The sequence below is a fragment of the Vitis riparia genome, chromosome 3, assembly GCF_004353265.1.
Source record: "Vitis riparia cultivar Riparia Gloire de Montpellier isolate 1030 chromosome 3, EGFV_Vit.rip_1.0, whole genome shotgun sequence".
Lineage (NCBI taxonomy): Eukaryota > Viridiplantae > Streptophyta > Magnoliopsida > Vitales > Vitaceae > Vitis > Vitis riparia.
In genome coordinates this window covers 14,818,719-14,841,110 of record NC_048433.1, presented here as the reverse complement: position 1 = coordinate 14,841,110, position 22,392 = coordinate 14,818,719, and the positions used below count along the sequence as shown (strand labels likewise).

The following is a 22,392-nucleotide window of genomic DNA, read 5'->3' as shown; positions in this document are numbered from 1 at the left end:
AATCTTAGACAAACTAAGAATGCAAGACATCTTTGCACCTGCTTGAGGGTAAGTGTTAGAAGATTTGACAAATTATGTCTAAATTATTCAAGTATAATTTGTTTGTAAATATTGTAATTGAATTGTATGATTGTATATTTTGCTTCTTTCCTTATTTCTTCCCTAGAAATCTGCCTGTAATTAGATCCCTTGATTTAGGCCTAAATTATTTATAGCTTAGTCAACCTTGTATCTATATAAGTTATACTCATCCTTTTGAGAATCAAGAGTGAGAAATTATTCATTCCTTCAGAATGTGTACTATGGCAATTAAATACAGAAAGTTACCTGGCCAGCTGGAACATAAGGATCCCCCGTTAATTTCAAAGCCTCTACATATTCATAGAACTCCAGATTAGAAGGTTCCTTAGCCCCAGCATCCTCTTTCCACTGACCAAACTTTCTTCTCAAATGAATGATCTCCGATGTGTAAAGACCATGTGAACCAATATATAACCCTGAAAAAAGGAGCACCTCTTAATACATTTGTGTTAAGTTTGGCTAAAGGGCACCAAATACAACAGTCAAAAGAATACAGGATCATAGTATCACATCAGAACAGCAATTCTATAAGTCACTAGACACAACATCTCATGGCAGCTTAGAGATCAACATGTTTTGCAATAAAATCACCATTTAGAGGATCTGGAGATGCTGGAATCTCAATGCGATTAAAAGTTGTTGATCCAGACAGAGGTTGACGATTATGGGCCTGGCTGAGGGTGAGATTTATTAATTCACCAACATCTTTAAGAACCTGGACAGTTGAAGCACACAATTATGAACTAATAATTCTTCAGGGAAACACTAAAAGAATTTTTGTGAGAAATGTAACTGCCTAGAAAGAAAGGGAAAGTTACAAATAATGAATACAATTTCTGAGAGAGAATGAGTGCAAGAAGCCTAGGAGAACAAAAAAAATGCAAAAAGCACCAAATAATATCGTGTCAGTAGAATGTTTGTTTAGGATAAGCCATGCAATATGTCAAAACTAACCTTCATGGGTATCTTCTCCCTACCAATGAACTTAGCAAGATCAAACATAACATGATCAATGCTACGTTGACCTCGAAGCTTAGCTTTTTTATCCAGAGAAGCCTGTCCCTTGCCACCATTATCTTTTCTGTTATCATCCCTCTCTATAGAAAAAGAAAATGACATACGTCCTTTTTTCTCTAGTCTAGCTGGTACTCGAAGTAACTTTTTACTAGGCACACCAGCAGAAAGTTTTTGTACAAGACCACCTACAAAAACTTTAACTGCAATTTCATTTTGCTCTTCACGATCAATAATTCCATGGCCAGCCTCCATTTCAATCTCATCCTGCTCTTGATCACTTTCAACTTTAACTTCCTCTTCTGTTTCTACACTTTCTAACTCAATATCCTGTTCATCTTCTTCCTCCTCCATTATCTGCTCAATCACCTTTGATATTAAATCCCGGTCTACCTTGCCAGGTGCTGTCACTTTCAAAACCTTGACCTTCACACCAGGGATCATGTCTCGCAAAATATTCCGAAAACCAGACAATCCCTCAGCCGCATCAGAATCTCCATCCCTATCTTCATCTTCAGAATCTTCAATACTCGTAGCAAGTAGATCACTTTTGCCTTCAGCCAAGTCTAATGGGTTCAAGTTGCTCGTGGAACCTGATGACTTGGAGGACATTGTTGACAAATCTTGAGAAAGTCCCCCTCGCTTCAAGTATACAGCCTGACATATTGTGTGGAGCTCATTAGATTATAAAAATAAATTCACACATTCAACTTGAAAGAAAGAACATGAAAAAGCTACTCTTTTTTTTTTTATCAGAAACAAAAGATATATTAATTATGAAAAAAGCACTAGAGAAGGACGAGAGGTCCTCTCCACAAAATGCAAAATACTGATCAAAGACTAAACACGTGCAAAAAAGCTACACTTAAAGAGGTTGGATACAAATATCACCATAGAGAAACACATGCAAAGGCATGTATGATTATGTGGATGTCTTAAACCACATTATAGTCACCCTGTCTCAAACTAGCCAATGCCATGACAATGTGTGTGACTGAATAAAAGAAATAAAAGACAAAATCAAATTAAGCATATGCCATTGCAGTCACCCTGTCTAAAAACCAGCGAATGCCACTATGGTCATAAAAGCAGTTAATAGTATTCCTCATTATCATTCAACAAACTAAGCAATCATATACATTAGTTATATTGACTGTTACATATCTGTACCAATTTTTTTGTCCTTTTAAGTGTTAAATATTTTAATAATAATAATAATAATTAATAAAATCATCTTCCATAGATTGCCAAACTTAGCAAGTAATACAGCTCCAAAGCCAGTTCATGCAACAAATTATACAACAAATTCAGTTGGCTAGAAGAACAATACCTGCTGTCTGTATTCACCTCTCTTGTTCGTTGTTAGGAAGATTTCAAACAACGGAGCACCAACTGTAGCTGTAGCAAGCTGTCTGAAAGAACAAGGACTCAGTGAACAAAAGACCTTCAAAAATTAGAAACTTTGGCATTCTTTAGTTTATCCTTTAAGAACAGCTTCTCTAAAAGAAATTTTATGTTCTCAAAAAAAAAAAAACAAAAAAAAAATTAACAGTCAAAAAACTTAAATGTTTGAGAACAAAGGCCTTAAAATCTTCAGTAGTAACTAGTAAACATGAGCAGTTTGCTGGTGAAAGGCTACAAAACCTTGGAAAAAAAAAATAAATTAACAAATAAATCACCACCAAATTTTTGGTGCCTACAGTGGGTTGGCAGGTGCAACTGAATGACTTGCCACTGAGTGGCCCTTCATGTCACCTTAGGGTAAAATGCAGAATTAGCATCAGCTAATTGCCAAACAAGTGGATCAAATTATCTTTCTCTGGAGCTCATTATAGAAAGCTTCTTTTCCTTATGAATGGGAGGTTCAAATGAAACACTAACATAGGCAAGTGAGCGAATGGCCCTACCGAGGACTATAACTTCTTGCCACGAATCTTCCATGCTCTGCACTTATACGTACAATTCGACCATAAGGATCATTATTATCATCTGAAATGCCAGCCCACCATCCCACCTGAAAACCAGTAGAGAAAATAAACCACATAAGATCAAGAGAACAAATAATATGCAATGAATAAAACTATTTGGACTAATGAAGTGAGATACCTCAAAAGGGCCAATTCAAAAAAATAAAATATTAGTTTCACAAATAATTTTTTATCAGAAACAATAATTATTTGTATTGAAATAGTAGTAAAAAGAAGGATGAGAAATCCTTCTCACGAGTACAAACTCCTTTATACAAAGTCTAATAAAATGAAAATACGAGCATGCTAGTTCAAAAAGGCAAATCTAACACGTCAAATTGATTATGACACCATTCACTATAATTCATAAAGGTAAAAATTCTCCCACGAAAGAAACAAACGTCTTGCTTAATGCTTCACTAACACATCCACCACATGATTGCCTAAGTGAGGAACATGACATAAGGAATATCCCAACTCCTAAGAAATATCCAACTTCCACAGTCCTCTTTCTTTCTTGGTAGCCCATAGCATTACAATAGCAGAATCTCCTGCCACTAGGAGATTGGACAAGCCTAGAGCTTTTGTTAGCAACATACCCTTCAAAAGGGCCTTTGGCTAGTAAAAAAAAACCTATCCAAATTTACCTTAACAAAACCCATTGGAAGTGATAACTATTCAAGAAGCATCTCTTTAATCAATCTCTTGGTTCTGCACTCTAGGTTATAATTCAGCAAAATGAAGCTCAAAGGGTGCCTGCAGAAACTTCACTGACGAAACCCCAAAAGGAAAAAGGTAAGGAAAAAAACAAGTCTCAAACTGTTTCCACATACATCCACCCATCCTCAGGGGGTGTTTGGTACACGGGAATAGGGAGTGAGAATAGACATCTCATTCCTTTTCTCCCTTATTCCTATGTTTGGATAAATGTTAAGAAGGCGGAAATGAAATAAAAAATTATTCCGGCAGAAATCAAATCAAACTTATGAGTCGGATTTGCATTCATCAAAAGTAGGTGGTATTCTGATTCATTAAACCTATTTGATAATATAAAATAACCTAAATTACTATTTTACCCTCTTATCTTGTTCTTCAAACCCGATGTTTATCTTCTTTGTAAAGGTAGAGATTCATTCATCATCCACTTCTTATCTTCTTTGCAAAGCTAGAGACCCACTCATCATCCAATTCTTTGCAACAAGTGATTCTTCCAAATTGAATCAATTAAACCTTCCGCGATATTTAAAAAAAAAAAAAATCAATTTCTAATTTATAGGGTTTTGGATGTTCATTTTGATTGTTGGATCTAGGATTCGTCATTGTTTGCTGCAACTAGGTTCTGAAAACTCCCTTCTACATCTTCGATCAGGTTTACCTTATTTTCTCTTTCTTCTTCTACTTCTTTATATGTGTTTCTTCTTCTCTATAAATCGATTAATTTTTTTTTTATTAATTTATGTTTGGAATCTTTGATGTTTCTTTATCTTGTATTAATGGAAATTGGAGAGAAAAATTGAAATGGTTGGAAAAAGATTTTTCGATTTCACGTGTTTACAATATTGAAAATTTTTAATGGTTAGGAAAAAAATAAAAAGAAAAAAACAAACAAAAACAAAACTTTAGGTTTTTTTTCCCCTTTATTTATTATTATCGACGTCTTCCTTTGGAAGAGTTAGATCAAGTTGAAGCAAACAATGACATTGGAGTTGATGACTTAGAAGCCGAAGTTGATGCCTCTCATACTATTACAGTTGCATCCACTCCAAGTAGAATGAAATGTTCATTACAATCTCGTAGGAAAAGAGCAAGGAATGATGACACAACTTTAATTAATGTGATGACAAGAACATGCAATGCATTAGAGAGCCTTGTTGGTAACTTCAACCAACAAACGAAAAAGAAAAATAGAGTGGTTGGTGAGTTGGAGAAACTTCCTAATCTTAATAGATTGGACATATTGAAGTTAAGTCAAATTATTATGAGTGACCCAATGAAAGTCAAACTTTTGTTCAATTTAGATGAAGATCTCAAGGTTGAATGGGCGAAACAACTTCTTCAAACCCCATAAATCTCCATGTTGCATCCAATCTCCATGTTGCATCCTTGTTGATTTATTGTCTTTAGGTTGGATTGATAGAAATTTTAGGTTGGATTTTGTTTCATCAATTTCCTATGAACTTTTTTATTGATTTGATGGCTTAATTTTGGAGGATATACTAGTTGTAGATTTTAGTAGATATGGTACTTATATTGAGAACTAGAATGAAGTTTGTGTTTTTTTATTTCCTTTTTTGCAAATAAGAAATAAGTATTTGGTAGCTTTGACAATTTATATGTTCTTATATTTTTTTCTCTTTTTTTTTTTTAGTAAAATATAATTCTATAGCTTTTTTTGCATGACAAATTATTTAAAATTTTGATAAAAAAAAACTAATATTTAAAATTTTTTAAGGTTATGGATTTTATCGGATATGATACTTGTTGAAAATTAGAATAAATTTAAATTCTTTTATTTCCTCTTTTGAAAATAGGAAAAACATTTGCTAGCTTTGAGAATTTAAATATTATAATAAATAATTTTTTTAAAAAAATATAATTTTATAACTACTTAAGCATGACAAATTATTCAAATTTTTAATAAAAATAATAATTGAATATTTGTGCATTAGGGTTATACGATTTTTTATGGTTAATTTTTTATTTATTGAGTATATATATATTTTTTAGTCTTATTATTTAATATAAAAAAACCTCTCAAATTTTATTTTTTTTTAAATAAAAGTAAAAATAAAAAAATATTTTAAATTATATGTAAGGATATTATTGTAAATTTATTTCTTTTTCATTTCCATTCCTATTATTATCAAACATTGGAATGGAAACAAATAATCATTTCAATCTTGCATTCCTAAGTTCATCCAAATGCTAGAAATGGAATCATCAAATTCATTCCATTCCACTAAGAAATAGGAAAGGAAACAAAATATTATTTTCATTCCCTATTCCGACGTACCAAACACCCCCTCAAAGTCATTGCATTCCTTTCTCATCAAATAGTCCAAATCAAAATGAGGCTACCAATGCATCAAAGAGTTCAACCTTGAGGAAGTCCCCTAAAACCCTTAAAAGGATATGATCAGCATCTCCTCCATCCTTCTAGGTGAAACGCATTCAATATTAGCAAGTCTAAGCAGCCTACACCAAAATGCTAAGGTTGTAAGGCAATTTAAAAGTACATGATCAATAGATTCCCCACTCCCACATTCCTTTTTGGAGCAAATCATTGGTATTGACCTTCCATGCAAAGAACTTTACTTTTGCTAAGGCTTTGGATTTCACAATGAAATTTGTAGGAATAAAAGACACCAAGTTGGTGAAAGAAGATATAGAAATTTAAAAAATAAAAATAAATAAATAAATAAATAAAAAGAAGAGAGAGAGAAGAACTAACTAAGAGCAATTATGAGAATGTTAAGGACCAAACCCATAGCTCAAGAAAGCCGAGCAACAGATATACATGGACTAAAACAAACATAATAAGAGTTTGTTCCTCAACTTTGCCCTCCAAGAGTTTGAAAAGAAAATTGAATATTGAAAACTGAAGAAAATCCTATTAAAATCCACAAGTAACTAAAAATATGACATCAAAAAATCAGATACAAGAAAAAATACCATCAAAATAACATTTTTATGTTCTAAAATGATGTTTTAATAGACAATTTCTTAGCTAAATTAGATAAAAAAATGGGGGTGGGGAGAACAATTAACATCTAACTATATAACAATGAAAAAAAATGTTTGAACAAACAATTATCAAAGAGCAATAGGATCTTTTAAGTGTTGTCTCTCACAATACAGATACCCTTAGGTTTGTCATTTATTTTTATTTTTATTTTCTTTTGATGAGAAACAACAATGTGATATATTGAATTAGGAATTAAGAAGTATAGCAGAAGGATGAGGAATCCTCCCACAAACAAAAGATAAACATAAGGAGTACCAAAAACCATAAACCATGAGGTAAATATAAAAAGCAAACTCTCCTTACTAACCCACACCCTTAGAACTACATGTCGCTAACCAATCAAGTTGAACCACATTAAGGGGAAATGCCCTTAAAAGTCGTGGTGTAAGAGGCCCAAAAGAAGCAAGGAAATGAATGGAATCCTAAAAAACCTTTAAATTTTTTGCCTTGTCCTCCAAAATCCTAACATTTCTTTCCCGCCACACAACCTAAATTAAAGCAATACAAGCAGTTTGACACAATACTAGACCTCTCCTAGAGCTTCCCAATCCCTTAAATGAAATGATCATCATGTCACAAATACTTGAGCAAACCCAATCCATCTTGGCTAATCTAAATAATTTGTACCACACCCTCATCATCAAAAGACAATGTAAGAAGAGATGATCTATTGATTCCCTATGCTCCATATGCAACTTACACATATCATGACTAAGGCCTTTGTAAGGTCTTCTCAACCGTAACAAGTCATTAGTGTTTAACTTCTTGTGTGCCACTAACCAAACAAAGAACCAGACCTTAAAAGGGACTTGAGATTTCCAAGCAAAATTAGTAGGTAAAAAAGGAATTGGATCAAAATGGTGGATCAAGACTAAAAAGAAAGACTTAATTGTAAATAAACTTGAAAAAGATAAAGGTCAAGCTCTTGCATCTAAAACAGACGTGGTTAAGTGCAAACAAGCAAGGGGGGAGGGATACATAGGCCCAAGAATTGATGAGATATGAAGGTTTTCAACAGTGACTATTTTGAATAGTCCTAGAAATTGAGAATCCAAGGCTTGATCCCCCCACCACAAGGCTTCCCAAAAACGGATTTTCACCCCATCTCCCACCACAAACCGAGTGTACCTGGTAAAATCCTAAAAAACCTATACAATAGCCTTCCATGAGCAGTGATGTGACCACCTGACTATAGTGTTGACATCTCATCTATTAGTATGTGTCTCACATATGCTTAGAATAACCTAATGCCATAAAGCAAAACTCTCCCTAGGAAACCTTCATAACTATTTCCCTAATAGAGCATGATTTTAGAGAAATCTTCTCAAACCTCAATCCCCCTTCAACTTTATGCTTACAGACTAAATCCCAACTAATAGGATGGGAGATTAAGCCCTTTGTAATTTCTCAATTTTTCCAGCCACTACAGCAGGAATCTTGACCAAGGATAGAAAATAGCTAGGATTATGGGAGAGGCACAAATGGATAACAGTTATCCTTCCGCCTAATGATAAATAGACCTTTTTCCACCCATCTAATCTTCGCGAGATTATCTCAATCATTGGATTCCAAAAAACACAAGCCTTTAGGTTTCTCCCCAAGGGAAGACCCAGATAGGGAATAGGCCAATCAAACGCCTTGCAATCAAGCAACAGTGCCAACCTAGTGAGTTGAGCTTGATCGATGTTGATGTCAAAGAGGATACTCTTGTCAGGATTGATCTTAAGTCCAAATATTTGCCCAAACACTAACAAAATGAATCACTTTTGTTACAGATGAGACACTTTTGCTCTATTCCTACCTACATTGAAGCCCTCCAATAAACTACTCTCCTCTACTCTCAACATCAAAACTAATTTGTAATAGGCTACAACCCATAAGAGAACAACATATATAGCAGCAAATGAATCACCAGACTCCATGCAATCATCCAGGCAGCCAATATGAAAGCCAGCAATTACCTATTATCATGAACAAGCACCACAAGACTTGCTCCGTAAATCAACAAACAAATTCATATGCTGGAACCAAGACAAAAACAAAGCCAAGTTTTTAGGTAAGATCTAATTAATAATGAAGATCGGCAAGTGAACAGATATTTCAAAGATATAACCTGAGATTATTGCACAGTTAAGTGGGCACCTCAAACCACTTACAGGAGCATTAATAGGTTTTCACAGACAAAAGCAAAAATAAATCACCATCTTAAGAATTATTTTCCATTAACTCACCAATCCAGCACCAGCAGAATCACGTATAAAAGCTGCATCATCATAACGCTCTTCCGCTATGGCTCTCTGCAGTAAATAAACAAATAGAAACAAAAGAAGTTAAGAGTAGCAGATGCTCTTTTTTTTCTAGAACTGGAGGTACAAGGTGAACTTCCCACATTCAAAAGGGACATCACTCTTCCAACAGTATCATTTGTAGCTGCTGCTGCAATTGCAACCTTGAGCCTTGCAGCGTCTTCATAATCCTCTTTTTTAACTGCATGACCTAACTGTGACTGTTGATACAAAAATTATCAACACACAGAAAATGTTCTGGTAATAAAACTATGACATGTAGTAGAACACAAAAATTAAACACAATTGCATTCAAAAGCTCTCTTAAACAATGCAAACCAATCAACCTGCATAATTTCTGCCATACAAGCAATGAGCAGACATCTTTGTTTAAAAAAAGGTGATACATTATAAAACTTAATAAAATAAAATCATAACATAGCAGTTATCACTGCTCATCCATAACAAAAACCTGAAAGAAGCATTTTACAAACAAATAATCATAAAGCCAAAATAAACAAGTGAGCATTTCAATTAAATATGTAACATCAAGCTGTCGAATAAATACCCAAAGATTGTAAGATACATGAAGCAATTCCTAAATGCTGGAGTTAGAGAGACGTAGGAGAGGAAATAATTCTTTTTTCATTCTAAGGTCTAGATACAAGGCAATACATGAACAAAACTTTTGACTCAAGAATCTAAACAAGGAAACAAAGAATCTAACAAGGGAACAAATTAATCATACCAAAATTTCAGAATCTACATAATATTGTACAAGAATACAACAATTAAACTATGAAAACTATATTACATGGTCAACAACCCAATCCCAATTCTTCCAACACTCCCCCATCAAGCTAGTGCAAAGATGTTTTGCATTCCTAGCTTGTCAATCATCTATTGAAATCCCAAACTTGGGAGTCCTTAAGTGAAAACATTGGTCCTGATTAGTAGTACATATATATGGAAAGCAAACTTGACCACTATCCAGCTTTTCCCTTATGAAATATTTGTCAACCTCCACATGCTTGGTTTGGTCATGATGGATTGGGTTGAGTTATGTTGATGGTTGCTTTATCGTCGCAATACGATATCATGGGTTCTTGAAATTTGGTCTTGAGATCTCTAGGTATGATCTTAATCCAAAGAAGTTCACAAATACCTTGTGTCATGCCTCTAAATTCTGCTTCCACACTTGAATGAGCTACTACTAATTGTTTCTTACTTCTCTAAGTGATATCCAATAGTTGCATGAAAGTACAATATCTAGTAGTTGATTGTCTATCCATAATATATCTAGCCCAAGTTGCATCTATGTAGACTTCCAACTTCAACTCTCTACTCTTCTAAAGCAAGATACTAGGCCTTCAAATATCTCAAAATTTGGTATACAATTTCTAAGTGGGGTTTAAGTGGAGCATGCATAAAGTGGCTTACCACATGCACAACAAATGCAATGTTTGATCTTATGTGTGAAATAAATTATCTTTTCCACCATCCATTGTAGTTGCCTCAATCAATCAGTTGGCTTTCAAATTTCTCTCCTAGTCTGTGATTTTGTTCAATAGGTGTGTTAGCTAGTTTACACCCAAGCATACCTGTCTCCTAAAGTGAATCTTGCATAAACTTCCATTGAAGATTCAATAATCTTTGTTTTATCTAGATACCTCAATTTCAAGGAAATACCAAAGCTTTACCCAAGATTTTGAATTCTTTACCTAAATATGATTTCAGCCCCACAATTTCTTCTTAATCATTTTCTATGACAACATGCACAATTAATGCTGTAATTTTCCCTCTATGGGAGTGTTTAATAAATAACGTGTGATTACCTTGGCATTGATGGAAACCTCTCTTCATCATAACTTTTATAAATCTTTCAAACCATGCCCAAGGAGATTGTTTGAGACCATATAGTGATTTTTTGAGTTTATAAATCTTTCAAAGGTTAAGGCCCTCGCTTGGTTAGTAGCACATGGGAAGGTAAACACTAATGACAAGTTGCAATTGAGAAGACCCTACAAAGCCCTCTGTCCTCAATGGTGCATTCTTTGCAAAGGAAATGGAGAGTCGATTGACCACCTTTTTCTTCATTGTCCCGTTACCATTGGACTTTGGCACAGGTTGTTCGATCTAGTAGGTTTGATTTGGGTCCCTCCAAGGAGCCTTGAGGACATGTTGGTTATTTCTTTTAAAGGCTTGGGGAACTCATTAAGAGGCAAGACACTTTGGCAAATTGCTTGCCTTACTTTGATTTGGATGGTGTGGCAAGAAAGAAATAATAGGATCTTTGAGGATAAAGGGAGAACGGAAGAGATGGTTTGGGATTTGATCCGGTTTTATTCTTCTCTATGGGCTTCTTGTACTGAACCTTTTAGAGGAGTTCCTCTAAGCATTCTACAACTCAATTGGATTGGGGCTTGCGTTTCAAGAGTTTGAAGATTGATGGGATTTCTTTGTTTTCAGAGTTTTTGTTGGGTGTTTTTCCTTGGTATTTGTGTAGGAAGGACCTCTCATCCTTCCCTTGGTTTTTTCTCTTTCTATTGTCTCTTTTTTCTCCCCTGTATTTGTTCTTTTATTAATATAATCTTCTTCGTTTCTGATCAAAAAAAAAAAAAAAAAAAGAATATCTATGTATACTTCCTTCTCTAGATCTCTATGGAGGAAAGCATTTTCCACATCGAATTGTTGTAAGGGCCAGTCAAAATTTGCTGCCAATTAAACTCAAATTCTAATGAGATTCATCTTTGCTACAGCAAGAGTCTCCAGGTAATCAATGTCATATATTTAGACCCCTTAGCAACCAATCTTGCTTTGTACCTCTCCAAGGTGCCATCGGTTTTATGCTTAATGTTGAAGATCCACTCCCAACCCACATTTTTCTTCCTTGTCGGTAGCTCCACTATCTCCCAACTTTGAATTTTATCTAAGGCTCTCATTTCCACATTATAGCCTTCCTCTATGACTTTAAACTGACAGCTTCTTAGATGGTAGAAGAAACTTCATGAAAGGCTATTTGAGTGAGAAAGGCTTGAAACTGAGGTGAAAACTGTTGAAAAGAAACAATTTGAGAGATAGGATGATGGGTACAAGACCTAACTCCTTTCCTGATGGCAATAGGCAAATTCAAATCATCATTAGCATCAGAATTTGTACTTGTACCAAAATTGGAACCAAGGGTAGTAAAATTATAACCAGGACCAGTACCAGTACCAGAATGTATACTTGTTATAGAATTAGAACCAGGACCAGTACTAGTACTAGAATTGGAACCAAAACCAATACCAGAATTTGTACTTATACTAGAATTGGAATCAAGACCAGTATTTCTACCTAAATCAGAAGTAGCACCTCAGCATAAGGCTATATACCACACTTGGTATAGGTAAAGGCTGACTAGACTCCCACCACCTATCTTCTCCTGGTTTGCTCTCCCCATGAAGATAGGTGTCCCTAAAGTATGCTTGATTTTCCACAAAGATAATACCCATGGTGACATTTTCTTTTGTTGGAGGATGATAACATTCATATTCCATTTGGGTGAATGAATAGCCTAAAAACAAACACTTGATAGCTCTAGTATCACATTTCCCTGGCAAGAGAATATGAATGTGCACATAACAAACACACCCAATATTTTTAAAGGTAGAGACCCAAAACCTTGGAAAGTAGGAAACAAAGATGAGAGTTTACTCATGGGAGATTGGAATTTAAGAACACAAAATGGCATTCAGTATATTAAATATGCAATTGTAAGAATAGCTTCCCCCCAATATATTTTTAAGACTTTCATATAAAAAAAGAAGTGACCTAGCAACATTAAGAAGATGTTGATTTTTGCTTTATCCAATCCCATTTTGTTGAGGCATGTCAACGAGATGAATGATGACGAATTCCCGCCTTTTGAAGATATGTGATGAGGTCTTGATTTAAGTATTCTTTGCCATTGTTAGATCTTATTGTATGTATTGTTGCCCCGAACTAAGTGCTAATGAATTTATGGAAGGTAGGAAAAGTGGATGTAACCTCATATTTAGATTTCATTAGGTATAACCAAGTAATTTGAGTACAATCATCTATAAGGGTTTTAAACCATCTAGAACCAAAAGTGTTGGCAACACAAGAGGGACCCTAAACATCAAAATGTATCAAACTAAATAGAAATAAAAATTTTGGAGTTTTCAAAGGAAAAGTTATATCAAGATGTTTAGCAAGCTCAAAAATTTCACAATGGAGATTTTCTATACCATTGTTTTCAAACAAGGAAGGAAACAACTTGTTCGAGGATGTTCTAAACATGTACACCATATACAAACTTGATCTTTCCTCTCCTGATCACTAATAGAAACCAAGCATTGAGACCCTAGACTCTTATTCTCCAAATTTGCATCCAAGTAGTAGAGCCCATCTTTTACTTCAGCATGACCAATCAACCACTGTGATTTATGTCTTTAATGAGTTTTCCTATTGACAACAAATTATAAGATAAATTTGGAACATGAAGGACAGATTTTAGAGACAATATTGGTGATATTTGAACAGTGCCTTTTCCTTCAAAGTGAGAAAAAGATCCATCAGCCACTTTGATTTTTTGTTTTCTTAAACAAGGAGAATATGTAGAGAGAATTTTTAAGGAGATAGTCATATTTTTATTTTTTTTATTTTTTTTTGATCAAAAACAAAGAAAAATATATTAAAAGAAGAAAAAATACAAGAGAAGGAAGAGATACAAGAGAAAGAAAAGAAGCAAGAGAAGGATGAGAGGTCCTTCCCACAAAAACAAAAAATGAATGAAAGAAAAAACACCCAACTTTAGAAAACTAAATACAAAGAAAAACCCTAACACTCTCAAACTTTTGAAATACAAACCACAGTCCAGTTGAGTTGTAAAACACTAAGAGGAACTCCACTAAAAGTTGTAGTACAAGAGGCTCAAAGAGAGGAATAGAAAAGAAGCAGGTCCCATAACATCTCTTCCGTTCTCCCCTTATCCTCAAAAATCCTATTGTTTCTCTCTTGCCACACCATCCATAACAAAGTGAGGCAAACAATTTGCCAAAGTGTCTTGCCTCTTAATGAATTCCCCAAACCTTTAAAAGCAATAACCATCACGTCCACAATACTTCTTAGAGGGACCCAAGCTAACCCTGCTAGATTGAACAGCTTGTGCCAGAGTCCAATGGTAACAAGACAACAAAGAAAAAAGTGGTCGATCGATTCTCCATTTCCTTTGCAAAGAATGCACCATTGAAGACAGAGGGATTTGTAGGGTCTTCTCAATTGCAACTTGTCATTGGTGTTTACCTTCCCATGTACTACTAACCAAGCGAGGGCCTTAAACTTTGAGGGGGCTTTTGAACTCCACAAAAACTTGGCCGGAAGGAACAAGATAGGATTTGAGACTTTTGACAAGACCAAGAAAAAAGATTTCACTGAAAACAAGTCTGATGATGACAAAGACCAAGCTCTTGAATATGTCAAAGAAGAAGAGAAAAACACTGAACTAAGGGAAAACATGATTCTCTTAAGGAGATCAATTTCTGTATTAGTAAGATTATGACGAAAATTAAAATTCCAAGACAGTGGAAAGGAATTGCCAAGGACATTTGAGACAGTGAGGATTTTCACATAAATAACTCTATAAAGACCAGCATATTGAGAGCACAAAGTTTGGTTATCCCACCAAAGATCTTCCCAAAAATAGTCATTTTTGTAGGTAACTAAAGCAAAGCTATAACCTCTGATTAAGCCATGGAACAAGAACCAAAAATTGGAACTAGATCAAGGTTTGGTTCTCAAACTGGTTAAACAACTTTCTTAGCTTCCCAATGTTGCTTTGGCTAAACATTGTAGCCTCTTGAGAATCCTCTAAAATAGTTGTTTGGTGGACTTTTCCAGATTTTGCCATGTAGTGTCCTCCTTTGTTGCTAGCTCCCTTCAAATTTTGAGGTTTCTATGCAATTTTCAATACACCTCTCTAGTATGTCTTGGTTTATGGCAATGAGCATACCATACTATGTCGTTGTCCACCATCCTCTTGCCTTCTCCCTTATAATTTCAAGTGATAGAAAGGGGCTTAGAGACTGCCAAAGCTGAATTTTCAGGTATAGGATTTCTAGAATTTCCAACCATCAGTTCCTTACAGCTCTCTTCTCCTCAAACATGGGCAAATGCTTCATCCAGTGATGAAAATGGTTCTCCGCCTATTACTTGACGACTGGCCTTATCACACTCTAGATTAAGACCTACCAAAAATTGGAATACTCTCTCCCTTTCCATTATTTCTTTCAATTTAAGCGGATGATTCCATCTCCAGGTTCTGGTATAAATGTAGTTCCAACAACAATCCTTTGAGAGTATTGTAGTACTCTGAAACAGAGGAGGACCCCTGTTTGGTGTTAAAAACTTGTCTTTTCAACTCAAATATTTTAGAAGAAACAGGTTTTTGACACTACTTCCCAAATGTCTTTAGCAGTAAATAGAAGCAAATAGATCTGACTGATTTAGGTTGCATTGAGTGGAGAAATCATGAGTCATGAAATCATCATGGAATTCTCTATATCTCAAACTTCATATTTCGGGTCATTCTCTTACTAGTGGATTTGCAGTCCCCATCACATAATTCATCTTTCCCTTGCTCTTCAAGGATATCTTCACTGATTGTGACCACTCCATCAAGTTTAACCCATTCAACTTGGAAGGTGATTCAAAGGGTTGGGTTTTCCTTGTGGATAGAAGCTTGGTTAAAGGATGACATGATGATTAAAGTAGCAGACTAAGATGTTTCAAACATGAGTGATAAAAACAGATCAATATCAACGTGGAATAAGGTTAAAAAGACCTTCACATACAGTGCTAAAAGTGACAGTGATAAAGGCTATTGGGGTGAGATGTGATGGCAATGAAGGACACCAGAAGAATAATTTAAAAAAATAAAAAAAAACTCCCAAAACCCTAGATAGGCTATTATACCATGTTGAAGTTACAGAGAAACAAGAGAGAATAATTCTTTTCTCATTCATTCTAAGGCCTTGATACAAGGTTGTACATGAACAAAAATTTTGACCCTAGAATTTAAACAAGGAAACAACAAAGTTAACAAGAAAACAAATTAATCTTAGCAAAATTTTAGGATCTATATAATATTGTACAACCATACAAAACTTAACTATGGAAACTATATTATATGACCAATGAGACAATCCCAATGGTTCCAAAAAAATCATATAGGCAAGTATCACATGTAATATATGCATGTTTTAATATTATATATGGCCAACAACCCAATCCTAGTTGTTCCAACACTAAATCAAGTAGGCAAGTATCACATGTGATAGATGTATGTGTTTTAAAATCAAACTCTCAAGAATATTAAGTTCCTCTTTGTCTCTTACACTGATTTGCACACGATATTTTATCCTTGGCAGTGATTAAGTGAGCATATGGAAGAAAAAGCGGCCATCAGTAGCATATAATATTAGGTTCACATTAAAACAATGAGCTATGTAGATTGACCAAACAGATAAATCACTGTATGCATATAACATTTTCCTAAAGCAGACAGTCTTATAGGGATCAAAGAAACTAGAGAGCAGAGATTGAAAGAGTTTCACATCAACCAGCAGTACATGGTTTTAAACTTCCTTAAATGTCCATAAGTTCATCACATTGCCAAGGTGAACAGCATTCAACCAGAAGTCAAAGTTTAGAACAGTTCTAATTTGAATTGGTATGCAGATCTCATACTTCCACATATTAGTCCCACCTTTAAGGAGAACCATTTCAACTGAAAGTCAATGAGGAAACATTTGCTAAGGCCCCAATTTTGAGTCGACCACTATTATTATATACCACAAATCACAGGAAATGTAGGAAACCTTCAGAAAAGATCTCCATTATCATGCAAACTATTGCCTCTAGAGGAAAGAGAAAAATGACATTAGACAACTCTAGGTTCAAACCACGCTGCAATAAAAAGAAAATGGACAACTGAAAAACAAATTTTACATTGCCTAATCCCATTCTGCAGTTGGCTCTTTTCTCATCCTTTTTTAATTAAAAAAGGTGAAACAAACACTTTCTTATGTGGGCAACAAATATTATTACTGGAACTTCTTCGTCTTAAGAATAAGGGCATGACTCCAAAGATTTACAATGCTTCAAGATAAGTCTTGACAACATAGAATACTTACCTAGGATACAATGACAAAAGGCCCTAAAATATCTAGCACAATAACAATCCCCCATTGGTCTCTCTAGTGATACTGAAATATATCTTTCCCATCTTCTTCAGCACTATTATCATATACCTTGACAACACTTGTCAACAACCATTAAGAATAAGGTAAAGAATATATGTTGAGCTGTTGAGCTAGGATGCAGGGTGGGGTCCTTACCTTCTCAGTACTTGGGCCTTCCCTTAGGGGCTCCTAATAAAGCGCCCTATATGTGGGATGGGGTGGAAGAGAGAGTCAGGAGGAGACTAGCTCTTTGGAAACGGCAATATATCTCTAAAGGGGGAAGAGTTACTCTAATAAAGAGTACTTTGGCTAGCATGCCAATCTACCAAATGTCCATCTTTAGAATGCCCAAGATTGTTGCTAGAAGACTTGAGAAAGTGCAAAGGGACTTCTTGTGGGGAGGGGAAATATGGAGGGGAAAATTCATTTGGTTAATTGGGAGGTGGTTTGCACAGACAAGGACAAAGGTGGGCTAGGCCTTAGGAAGCTAGCCATGTTGAACAAAGCTTTGCTTGGTAAGTGGATATGGAGATTTGCTTGTGACAAAGATAATCTTTGGAAACAAGTGATCAAGGTGAAGTATGGGCAGGAGGAGTTTGGGTGGAGGCCAAAGAAGGCTAATGGGGCAGTGGGGGTAGGGGTTTGGAAAGAGATTTGGAAAGAATCAGATTGGTGCTGGAATAACATGACTTTTAGAGTAGAAAAGGGCAACAAGATCAGATTTTGGACAGATGTGTGGTGTACAGAGTCAGCGCTGTCACATTGTTTCCCTCATCTCTTTGGTATGACGGTGCAAAGGAATGCAACGGTGGAGGAAATGTGGGAGCAAAATTCGGGGCAAGGAAATTGGAATCTAAACTTTGTGAGGGATTTCAATGATTGGGAGATGGAGCTGGTTGGGGAGTTTCTACATATATTGAGGGGTCACAAGCCCTCTTTGGAGGAAGATTCAGTCCTGTGGAGGAAAGGAAAAAGAGGTCAGTTCAGGGTCAAGGAAGCGTATAGTTTGTTGGCGAGGTCTGCTGATACAGATTTTCCGTCTAGGAGCATTTGGGTGGCACGGGTGCCCACTAAAGCTGCGTTTTTTGCGTGGGAGGCGACTTGGGGGAAGGTGCTCACTTTGGATAGACTTCAAAGAAGAGGGCTTCAACTTCCAAATCGCTGCTTCCTATGTGGTTGTGAGGAAGAAAGTGTAAATCATATCCTTATTCATTGTACAGTGGTTAGAGCTCTTTGGGATATTGTTTTTGGTTTAGTTGATGTGAAATGGGTTTTTCCAGAAAGTGTAAAGAAGGTCTTAGCTAGCTAGAGGGGCTCGTTTGTGGGAAAGAAAAGGAAAAAGATTTGGGACGCCATTCCGTTGTGTATTTTTTGGACGGTGTGGAAGGAGAGGAATAGATTAGCTTTTAGGGGAGGTGTGTTGAATGTGCAGAAGTTAAAGAATTTTTTTGTTTGTAACCATTAGAGTTGGGCCAAATTGTATGTAGGTGAGGAGGCATTCTCCCTTATAGGTTTCCTAGAGTGGATAGCTTCCAGTTAAAGGGAGGTGATTCTTTTGTTCTTGTTGTTGTTTTTTGAGGCCTTAGCTACCTTGTATACTCCCTGTATACCTTGTGGCGTTGTGCCTTTTGAATGAATATCCTTTACTTATCAAAAAAAAAAAGAATAAGGTAAAGAATATATCTCAAACTGAACAATCCAGCTTAAGGAAAGGGACTACTGTTAGGGCTTTCAAACGATTAACTGCAGTGACATCTTTGTAGGAAGTGTTCCTTCCACACAATTTCGAGAAATTTTATGAACTATGGGATTCCACTAAAAAAACAATGTTCTCTTCATAAAACTACTGTGATATGAAAATCTCAAGGGACTTGAAAAGCACATAACTCATAGGATTTCAAATTCCCCCAAAAGTGCATGGGATTTGCCAAATCTTGTGTTTGAACAACTACATGTGATTTGATGTCTTCCATACAATCCCAAAACATTGGGTGTTCAATCAACAACAGGAACCAAAGTGCCAATTTATTCATATTTAATAGTAAAACTGTTAAAACGCTAAAAAAAAAATTCAAGATTTTCTTATTTTAAACAATCATCAAAAATATAAAAATAAATTTTTATGCTAACATAAGGTCAACCAAAAATCTAAAACACCAATCAGATTAATTTCTAAGTATATAATATTAGACATTTGAAAACAATAAAAATTATTGAAAGATCAATTTTTTTACAAAGAAAATAATAATCCATCCCAAATATTGGCATTGGCTGTGTCTCAAAAGCCAGATTCACTTATCAAAATTTGAATCAATTTAGCCATTTTTATTATATAATGAATATTTTAAACTTTCAACAGTATATCAAATAAAAGGTCAATATTTCAACATATTTTTTTTTAAATATAGCAAATGGTGAGCTGATTTTTTGGGTAGAGCAATGGTAATTAGGCCATGTTAGTCCCAGTTTAGTTAAGTTCAGTCCTCACTTATTGCTCATAGCTAAATGCAAACTTCTTATATATCTTTTTTAAAAAACAAGAGTGTTCAAATATATACTCCAGCAAAACTTTCTCAACCCACTTTTAGAAATACAAAGGATGCCAAAAAGTATAAAAGAAACAATTGAGCCTCCAATTTCCCCATGGTAGTGAATCCTTTATATTGGTATTTAATACCTAGTACAATGGTAAGGACCTCATGAAACCCAACACACTAAGCCAATATCAATGGTAAGCACATCATCAAATTAGAAGAACTATATTCCATGATGTCAGGTATACACACTAACTCCAATAACAATTTTTTTCTCTATAAAACCATGTTAGACATACCAAACACCAAGGAAAATTTTCACACAAACTGCTTATTCAGTATTGATCAAAATATAAAACAAATAAACCAAAAATAAAACAAACCATTCCTGAAATTATTCTCCTCATTTGACCGGTCTTCTAAGTTTTTTTAAAGTTTTGTCCTTGATAAAAGTTCACCATCAAAACTAAGGCCGTTGGATCGTACAACCAAAAATATCGTACTGAAAACATTCGGTGCTAAAATTCTCTCCCAAAAGCTCCAAGTTGCTAACAAATATATTCATCATTCTGCGAATAAAACTCAGCAACAATTTGTGGCTAACATTTGACAGTTTAAAATCACAAACACAAGCCTTTTCGAAACCTAAACTATTTCATCCAATGCAAACTTCAGGGATCACCACAACATTTATCAACCAAAATTTCAGTATCCATCTATAAATTATCTTACCAAGCATCCCGAGGATAAATTTAAATGGACAAAGCCAATCAAAACTAATTAAATTACCTTCAAAATCGACACGATTCGTTCCTGCTCATCCACCTCGCTGAAATGCTTCCTCCACCTATCCCAATCCCACTCTTTATCCTCCTCCGCCGCTTCATTCCCCCTCTCCGCCACATCCACGCAGCTCCGACCGTCCTTCGCGCCATTCCTATACGAATTCACATAAGAATCGAAGCGCTTGATCGCGTTCTTCAGGAACTGCTTTATTGCGGAGTCCCAACGAAAGTCGTCGCCGGGAGGGAGGTTGCCATGGCCATGGCAGCGGCATACGACGGAGTCGGAGAGCCGGGAGAGGGTGTGGGAGCAGAAAAGAGTCGGCGAAGGCGGCGGCTGCGGCTGAGGCTTGAGCGGCGGAGGGTGGCGGTAGGAGAAGGTAGGGTTCCGGTGAGCGAGCTTGTGGCAGGCGACGGCGACATCAGAGCGATGAGAAGGTGTTGGGAAGGTTGGTGCAGAGAGGGAAGCCATGGGCGTGGAGGAGATAGAAAGACTAGAGAGAACCAAAATGGATATTACAGGCCACTTAGGGAGTTGTGGTGGTGGCTCCTTTTGCCTTAACCACGGCTCTCCTTTTTTAGCCACGTCGGCATTATTCGGAAAATATGGATGAATCGAAATACTAAATCGAAATCCTAAAACATATGTTTCATCAAAACCAATGTTTTTCAGAAGAATGGACCGATCATTAAATCTAAAAAGTTACCTATTCATAATTCATTGGTCAGACCGATCGAACTGGTAACGTTATAAATAATTGTTTTATATATTATTAAAATTAAAAATAATAATAATAAATAAAAATATAAATTTTATGTAAATTTTAACATAATCTATTTTCTTTGTTTGGTCCAATTCACTTAATTGGATTGGAACCGTGAACGTCGGTCCAGTCCAGTTTTTAAAACCATGATCAAAATTATATAATTGTGTACATGCTTTCAAAACTATCCTCCACTGCTACCTATCCTCCTTCCTTTTTTTATTTTTTATTTTTACCTTTTAAAAGCCAATCCTCCTTGTTTTTAAATTTTGATTTTTCTTTTAAATAATTCTCTTCCTTTTTTCTTTTCTTTTTTTTGGTTATTTTTTGAAAATCTAATTAATTAAACAAAGTCAAATTTATAAACCTAATTTAAAAAAAAAAAAAAAGACACATTATCCACATGTTTTTTATAAACTAATGTTTTTATTAGATATGTAAAAAAAAGTACATTTTTTAACTAAAAAATTAAACCATTAAAATTGTTTTTATTTTTAATAAATAATATTTTTTAAAAGTAAAATTAAATAGGTTAGTACATCTTTCTATCTATCATAATATTTTTAGTTACTAACATTATTATTTTTAGATAAAAATAATGTTACTATCTCCAATAATATATTTGATATAAAGGATAAAGTAGTGATGAATGATAAATAGGTTAATACATCTATTATATACTTTTAGTTACTAATATTATTACTTTCAAGTAAAAACAATGTTACTATCTCCAATGTTATGTTTGATGTAAAGGTTAAAGTGGTGATGGATGATGCGACTACATACGTGGGTTCCAATCAAGTGTGTCAGTAGTTTGTCTTATATAGATGGCAATCCACCTTTAATTGATTTGAGGGTAGTCTTAGAAGTATACACAAATTATGATTTTAGTGCATGATCTGTGGATTATTTTCCTCAAAATGTATTTTTTTCATAAAACCCATTTTTTAAAGTTTTCAATTCATCCATATTTTCAA

At 35.0% G+C, this 22,392-nt stretch overlaps 1 pseudogene; it reads right to left on the bottom strand.

Annotated features, from left to right (window-relative positions):
* LOC117911314 overlaps window positions 1-21,188 on the bottom strand; it is a 31,816-nt pseudogene extending 10,628 nt beyond the window's left edge.
* Window positions 21,189-22,392: the final 1,204 nt, after the last annotated feature.